This window comes from Candoia aspera, chromosome 1, assembly GCF_035149785.1.
Source record: "Candoia aspera isolate rCanAsp1 chromosome 1, rCanAsp1.hap2, whole genome shotgun sequence".
Classification (NCBI taxonomy): domain Eukaryota; kingdom Metazoa; phylum Chordata; class Lepidosauria; order Squamata; family Boidae; genus Candoia; species Candoia aspera.
In genome coordinates, this window is record NC_086153.1 from 279,942,684 (window position 1) to 279,951,852 (window position 9,169).

A 9,169-nucleotide genomic window follows, 5' to 3' on the forward strand; every position below is an offset into this window, starting at 1 on the left:
AGGGTCCCCAGCTGCCTCTCAGACCCTTCCACTGCAGGTTTATTTTTAAAAGTGCTTATCAGACTATATTTGCTTCCATATTATTCCCTGTATCTCCCATCAGAGGGAAAGTTGCTGCACTGGAGAATATATACGCAACACTTCTTAAAGTTTCATGTATTCATTCCCTGGCCCTGCCTTTCAGGCAAGCAGTGGGTTCATGTGGAAAGATACAGTCCTGGGTAAAGCACTTTCACAAAATAGTACATATGACTAATAAAGTAGATCACTTTTAAAGAGGATTAGGCAAATTCATAGAGAAAATAATCCCAAATCTATAATTATGTAATACCTTGTGTGGGATCAACTGAAAGAGCACTCAAAGATCTTCACCAGATGGGGAAGAGGCAAGATAGTCCAAACAATAGGCCAGGGGGTTGAGCCATGAGGTTTGCACTTTAAAATTAACAGTAATTGCTTTTGAACAGAAGCGTAGAGGAGTGCACTAGCCAGCAGCCTAGTGTTTTTATATGAGGCGGCACACTAGAGCATTCAAGTTTGCAGACCTGGTTTAGAGAACCTCCTACAGTCTTATCAGGAAAGGTGTCAACCCACATTTTTTAAGGATGTAATTTGAAGCTGCACGTGATTGCTAAAGCAAACTAGAAATAGCCAGAGTAACTAAACACAAGTGCTGTATTCTAAATCTTCATATGACTGCAGACCTCATGGACTGCCTGCTTCTCAGTCCTTCCTTACGAACCTTACATGCAGCCCAAACAAACATGCAGCATTGTTTTTCCTTTCCTAACAGGCCCTTCTAACACTTGATGCTCCTTCTCACTTCTTTACATGCCATATTCTTCCTTTCTCTCTCTCAGCCTTCTATACAAATGGTGGGGTTTATGCAAAAATAGATACTGGATTTTGCCTAGTATCCCATTTGCCTCTTTTTATCTTTAACTGTGATCCTAAAGGATGAGTGGGAAGAAAGGAGAGGAGTGCCATAACCAGTATTTCTCACTGCTGAGAAAGGAAAGAGAACATGCACCTGGAAGCCCAGGGAAGCAACAGTGCACTTTTTAAAAGAGGGCTGTGGCTCAAAGAGTTTTAAAATGATGGGAGCACACCAGTTCCCATCTCTGCAATAAATCTAAGTTGGTTGGTTTTGGCCTGGGATAGAGACTAGCTTGTTTTAAAGCTTTGTTCCAAACACTGCCTACAGTTAAAAGTCACACCTTTTTTTCTTTCTTTTGGAACAATGTTCTACTACAGTTGATGAAACTGTATTCTGAGTCATCTTTAAAACTTCCTGCCTTGGTGTCAGAAGAGATCTTAACTCTCACATCTGCCATCAGTGTTCTGACATGGCTGGAAAGAAAAGGAATGCTGGGACAGGCAGACCAAGGGCCCTACCCTCACCAGTATCCAGTTTGTGGTGGGCAGGTAGCTAGGAAATCTACGTGCAGATAAGGAAGGCAGTGGTCCTTCCAGTGAGGGGCTTTTTAGTCATGCCTATTGCCTCTTAAAGGCAGAGTTGCTTTTTAGCACAGAGCACATATTTTTTCTTTTTAAGAAGTCAGCATTTATTTCTTAGTCCAGATCCCATAGTCCTTCTCCTCCTACTCCTCTCCCCTTTTCTTCACAAGCATATCATTACTTTCTGACCAGTCACAATATTTCCCTTGCTACCTGAAAAAAAGGAAATAGGTCTCCCTTATAGAATATCCATACTATTTGAAGCTCCATAGCACAAGGAGAGCCAATGCTTTATAAGGGATGATTTGCAATCTTGTGGAGAAGATGCCAAGTAGCAAAACAAGGCCTTCCGTCCTCAGTCGCACCATTTTGTGAAATAATTTTTGGCAGACAACAAGTTGTGGCACCACTTGGGTTTTGTAACAGAATTTACATTCTCTATTAAAGGCTGAGTGATCTTGGGCCAGTTAGTCTCTCTCAGCCCGACTCACCTCACAGGGTTGTTGTTGTGGGGAAAATAGGAGGAGGAAGGAGTATTAGGTATGTTTGCCACCTTGAGTTATTTATAAAAAAAATAATAAAGGGATAAAAATAAAATTAAAAAAATACCCTAAGGTTTCTTAATATAGTGTCATAGTTTGTATTTAGCCATTGATCAATTGTATAGTAGGAGTTCTCTACGCAATGTACCAACAGTTAACATACAGTATATGATTAAAAGTAAAACTATATAAAAATAATGCACATCGTTCAAACCTACACAGAAAATTGCAGAATGGCTAAGTTACAAATCAGAAGCAGCAGTAATAATTGCAATAAATGCAGTATAAAAATCACCAATAAATTGCTTGTGTGTTTAGATACTTCATCCCCTAATAACCTTGCAAATATCTCTTGGACATCCTTCCGTGATCAGAATACTACAGCCCAATTCCATATTTCTTTTTGGTTCCTTATTCCATAGATTAAAAGTACTTACACTATCTACTTTTACACAGAGATAATTACATTGTTGATAGTCTCTACCTCTTTTAAGTGTTTCTAGGGTCGCAGACTAGATAGTGAGGACAACTTGTGAGATGTTTTATTTTAAAGATGAATGCAGGGAAGGGGCAACCATGTGTACCCCCTCCCCCTTTCTTCATTGTTCATTCATTAAAATAACACAGTTGGGATAACCACAGTGGAATGGTTGGCATGTGATTGGCTCTCACCTAGAGAAGATATCTGACTTTGGAGATACAGCACCTCATGTATGGGCAACCTCATTGGACATCTACCTGTAAGAAATAGATTCCTATATTTAATAGTCTCTTTAAAATTCCAGTGGCCTGCTTATGAACTCATTATGGTAAATAGCAATTTTCCCAATTCCAGTCAGTAAAATGCATGACATTTTGTTGTATCTCACTACTGCAATTAAAAATGTTTCAGTGTCGTATGTTAAGCAGCATACAGCCCTTGAAGTATAATAGTAGATGTTGTGGTGCTATTGCATTTAATTAGATGACTGCAGCACTTCACACTTCATTTTGTGTGTCACATTAAGCCTACAGCTCAAGGATTTCCGGTAGAGTGTTGCTTATGTTTGCTTATAAAGTCATAATATGTGGTAACAAATTGAGATGAAGTAATGGAAGCTGTCATTATGTAGTATGTAGTAAAATTTATTAATTACTAAGAGCATCCTCCCTCATTCTGTTTAGTATTTATATTCTTTTTGATAGAGCTTTGCATGGCTACAGCCTTAGGAAAGAGGTGCAGAAGGAACCTGGGGCACAGATCTAAGGCTTTGTACTCTGGAAGGATTCCCAAATGACCACCCAGCAGTGACAAGGGTTGCGAGGCAGTAAAAGAAAGTGTTTTGGTGCAAATCTACTGGTTCATGCTGCTGTTTGCTATTAAGTATTTTCCAAGCTTTGCAGAATCGGATATTGCCTTTGGGGAGAGCGACTGGGGCTTTCTGTGGGTTTTCAGGATTTGATAGAAAACTCCATGCAAACTTAACCCCTTTTATTAAACAGTAGACAATTTCACTTTCAGGCACATTCTTTGTAGTTGCCCTAGCCAAGCCTAGGTTCTTCCATCTTTTCTAGGTCACTTTTAGCAATAAGATGCAGAGAATGAAGTGAAGTCTTGGCCTGAGATCTAAAATTGTGACTGGAATTTCAGTATCAATCTTCAACATCTACCACTATTTAGATCCATTTTAATTGCCAGGCATTAAATCCACCTCCATTCCAGCTCTGATTCTCCCTCCTAGAGTTCTGATATTTTAAGATACACAGAAAGAATTGACCAAACTTTCTTAGTTCTGGGGGTGGGGGTTGCATAGCTGTTCTTAGTTGGTGAATATTTTACGATTCCACCTCTGATGCTATCCCAACTGCCCTTCCTTCTCCTATGATGGGAACATTTTCCTGTGAGAAACTAAACTAACCCTAATCTTGGCTTCTCTTATCAGCTAGCTAGCACAAAGTGTTTGTCTGGGTTTCCGCACATGTACATGAAGAGCAGCAGGGAGCCATGGCTGCATGCAGGCTGTCACAAGAGAGGGATTGCTGATCCAGGGCTTCCATTGGCCACACATACTCCCAGTGGTAATGTCTGATTGATTCAGTTCATTGTATTGAAAACCTTGGAAAAATAAGTTGTTCAAAACTGTTACATGGCTGCTTGTAACCTTAGAGTAAGAGTTTAATGTTAAGTTTTACTTATATCTGTTGTAAAACGAGTCAGGAGTTATTCCTTTTTCTATTTCTGTTATCTCCCTTTTCTTTTTTTTTCTGCACTTCTGTTCTCTTTCTCTTTATTAGTTCCTGTTAGATTTTATCTCTCTGTTTTAAAATTTAATGAAATTATTATTTAAAAAAAGTTATATGGCTGCTGCTGATATAAGTCCCTCTGGTGGGAGGAGATGGGAGGTGACAAATTTGATAGATAGATAGATAGATAGATAGATAAGGACCTGTGGCCTTATTCATGGGAGCAGCCCAATATTTTCTTTTAAATAACTGCAGCAGTTTAAGGCAGACTGGTTGGCAATGGTATGCAGGCAGTTTTGCTTGACACCAGTCTAGGTAAAAGGTGTGGTGGTGGTAGTGGCTGCTGTTGCTGGTAGAATGGCAGAGAGTCCTTGGAAGGCACCTGTTTCCCCATCAAAAGAGAAGCATAGCTGCATTTTATAGAAGAGAAGTATTTAATAATGGTTAGATAACAGTAAATAATCAACATTCAGTATCCTCATGTCATGGTATGCTCCTATTTAAAGGCAGAGTATAGTTCTGGTTTCTATTAAAAAAACAAAATATAGTAAATTTTAAGACAGTACAGGAAAGAAAGGATCAAGTAGCTTTAAAACAGTAGCCATTTTATTTTGGTTTCATTTTGAGAAACTGACTAGAAAATAAAGTGAATCTGAGAAAGGAATTTTAAACATTTAACATTTTCAGAATCCACTATCCTGGTATAGAGATGGATGCTGTTTCTGGGATACAAGACTTATTTACACATATGCTCAAACTGAATATAAAAGAGTGGTTCAGATATTCCACCACAACATAGGCTTAACCCTTTCAGATTTCTAAGGAACTTAGCACTGTGCAAGAATTAAAATAATATCTCTTCATCTTCCTTCTAGTTCCAGCACAGCTTGCCTAAAAGCAATAAAAAAAAGTCAAGCTTGCCTAAAAGCAATAAAAAAAAGTCAAGCTTGCCTAAAAGCAATAAAAAAAAGTCAAGCTATGTTAGTTCATTCCCCTTTGGGATAGAATGAGAAAAGGTTGAGTAATCTTATATTCAGATAAATTTCAGAACATGCTTGGGAAAGAGTTGGCCCAATCATCTATGTCTTCTTTGGGTGCATTGAAATGTAACTGCCATCTGTTATGTCATAGGAAGCACAGCTTTAGAGCAAGGTTTCCAAATTTGGTTCTGCAGAACATGGTGGGTTTCCACGAGAAACTGACGGGGAAAAGGTCACTCAAGGCAGCCAAGGGTGTCTATAGCAATTTGTCTAAGACTTCGGGAGGAAAAAATACCACCAATTTTCTTACACTAGAGCTTTGCCTCAAGGGTCTCAGGATTTTTTAACTAACAGATTAGTTAAAAAGTTTGAAACTCCTGCTTTGGAGCACTCGCCCTGACATTGCTATTCATGGAATGAAAAAGGCTCCTTGAAACATTCAGATTAACTCTTCCAAATCTTACTACAGTGGTTTGTTAGCTATTTCCTCTTTACTGAAACCTAACAAAAGGGAACTACAGTACTGTATGCTGAAAGAAAGGCACACATGTATTGATATCTGGGAATCTGAGCATGATGTTCCACTTGAGAGCACTTTGATAAGGAAACAAGGGGAAATAACGAAATGTTATTATGGGGTGTGTACATTATTCATCGAGATCTGGATAGTGCCCTTCTGGACCAGACTATAGAACTTTCAAGAAGAAACACACAGTAATAACGGGAGTATTCAACTATCTGCTATCAGTTGGAGACCAACTTGGCCCAAACTGTAAGGCTTCTAAAATTCCTCAGTGATCTTGCTATTTCATTTTCCAGTATGTTGAAGATGAGATCAGGAAAAGAAGTGGCCATGTCATCTTGTGGTTCAAGATACTACTGAAAATAAATGGAAGCAGTAATTTGTGTACAATTTCATTTGATTTTGTAATTTCAGGAGAGTTTAGAAAAGTGTTAGTGGGGATCCTATGAAAGAAACCCAGAGGTAAAAGGGCATTCAGATTTTTGAAGTTCTAAAAAAAAAAGAACCCTGTAAGATGTTGGAAATATAATCACTAAGGTGAGGATTTATATGACATGTCATATTTTTTCTGGAACCTTTATTTGAATTTATAAATAAGTTAAAACAGGTTTTAGAGTAATCTGGTGAGAATTAGATAGTTTTCGTTTTGCCTGAAAAGTTTTTTTACTTTTTAAAGGTGTTATTGTCCTAACAGCCAGGAAACACACTGAGACAAGGAACTGGTCTCTAATATTTATTGCTAGTATTTAACAGGAATCCTAACAAACTGAGGAAGCGTGGGAAAACCCAAACATATAAACCCCAAAGGTTAAGGCGATCCCGATCTGTGTCTCTTTGAATGGCTGACCAATTCCTCAGTGCTACGCATGAGCTTGACAGTCTGGATGGGAGCCCCCTGCTCGCCATCCTTACTCATGACAGTTATGTCATATATCTGCTTAATTTTGTAACAAATGTCATATTTTGGTCATTGGCAACCCTCCTGATAAGCCAGCAAGTTCGAGCCAGCAAAGAAAGTGAGAATTTGCCTTTTCTTTTTTTATTTGCTCCCCAACTCAGGGAGGGGTGTGTGTGTGTGTGTGTGAGAGAGAGAGAGGTGGGAACAAAGGCTTCTCCCCTGACCAGGCCTGAAAAAAAGGTGATAATTTGCCCATTTTATTTTCTTTTTTTCATTTGCTCCCCAATTCAGGCGTGTGTGTGTTCAAGGTGGTGGAGTCACGTGAGAGCTGCAATCTGATTCCAGCATGCCTAAAAGTAGATGTTCAGCGAGTGTGAAATTATGGCATCTTGTTCAAGAATTTGGGGAGCAGATTTTCAGTAGCAATGGTGATATTTTGTTTTGTAAATTGTGTGAAGTTCAGGTATCGCCCCAAAAGCGTTTTCATATTCAACAACATTGTGACACCGCAAAACACAAGAGTTGTTTAGCAAGATTTACCTTCACTGAGAACAGGCAACATCTCCTTTTCGAAAGAGCTTCTTCTTCAACTGCCAGTTCATCAAATACCCAGTCAGAATTTTGTAAGGATCTCTGTACAATGATGGTTACTTCAGATATTCCCTTAAGGAAATTAGGTAGGGATAGCCTCAGGCATTTTTCTGGAGAAATACACCAGTCACCCAATTCCAAATGAATCAACTAAGAAAAAATTACATCTCTGCCTGCTATGAAGATGTGTTAGAAAAGATAAGATCTGCTATTGACAACAATAAGATATGGGTTTCAATAGATGAAACAAGTGATGTAAATGGAAGGTATGTAGCCAATGTTATCGTTGACATTCTGAAATATGACAAGCCTGGTGAAGTATTTCTTCTAACGTGAAACTTTACAAAAAGTAAACAATTCCACTATTGCTATGCTCTTTGACGATTCTATGAAACTACTACATGACTAAAGCAGCCAAGGGACTTAAACTACTTTATCCAAAAATGATATTGGGTGCTAATTTCAGAAAAATTGTAAAGTCGTATTTTTGCTTTAAAAGTCATATTTTTGGTTTAATTGGTCATATTTAAATGGTTTTAAGGTCATAAATGCTTGCATATTTTTAACATTTTTAGGTCATAGAAATCCTCGCCCTAATAATCACACACATTCCAATGAGAAAAATAGGGGTGGGGAGCTTAGGATAACACTGTGGATGGATAAGGAGTTTTCAACTGACTTAGAGGGACATGTGCAGGAAATGGAAGATGGGTATAATCACCAAGGTGGTATACATTAAGTAGCTAATATCTCTGAAAGGAAGTCAGAAAAGTTAAAGCACAAAAGGAACTTAGGCTCACTGAACACAATAAAAAGGGCTTTATTCCCCATGTCAGAAGAAAAAGGAAGGGTTGGGCCTGCTGCTTGGAGAAGATAATCATGGGGAAAGGTGAGAGCTTTTAAATTCCTATTTTGCTTTGGTATTCTCAGTAAAGGGGAACTGTTCAAATGGACAAAGGAAGGCAGAAATAACATTGGCCAAGGAATGCAAGAACTGTTAGCAGATAAGACAGTAAACAACATCTTAGCCCTAAGAAAGGTGGGAGCATAAAAAAGAGACTCAAAATAACCCCATGATTCTGTATGGTATAAGAGGGGGCAAAGGGAAACTGGCAAGCTTTCAAGGTTATATCCTACAACAATAGAGTTCCAGTAGTTGCAGCATCTGACCTGACCTACCTTGAAGTGTTCACATAAGTAGACCAATTAGCAGAGGCAGGAATAGCAGTCTAAGGTAAGCAAAGAGGAAGGAGGGTTACAAAGGTTAAAAGGGAAGCATCTGGCTATCATGAATTGAGTTTGAATCTCTGCGATCAGGCCAATTAGGTCTGAGAGTTTTGAAAGATCTTGGGGCATCTTTCAGTGGTCACTAAGAATTCATGTGTCATGTTCACTGTTTCAATGTGCACTGCACATCGTAACGTTTCACATGCCATGGTGCTGACGCGCATTTCTGTTGGGAGGGAGCTGCTGTGAAACCTTGTGCCAAGCTCTGTCTATGTTCATTTCAATGGAACGTGTTTGGGTTATGTGCTCTGCTCAAGGTCTTTTCCCGCGGACCATCAGAAGCCGTTAGGAGCACCTGGGATTGTGAGCCTGGGAAGATCCTATGGGGGGAGGGATCTCGTTTGTACTGTTTTTTAGTTTGCATTTGGTGCACTTTTTCCATTCTCAGCTTTCTTTGTGATCCTGCATACTATTCTTTAATAAATCAGATATCTTTATGATCCTGTTTATGAGTCTGATGGTGTTTTCGAATAGGCAATCCTTACATCATGAAGATAAGCTGCTTATCACAAGATTAGAGGAATGTGGATTTTGTTTCTAGAGTAACCAAACAGGAACTAGAATGACTACAGTGTCATTCCGATCTAGATAACATTCCTTACCAGATAACTGGTAAGCTTGATGATACTAGGCAAAAGCTGCTGGGAATTTTGATGAGCCAATTGTG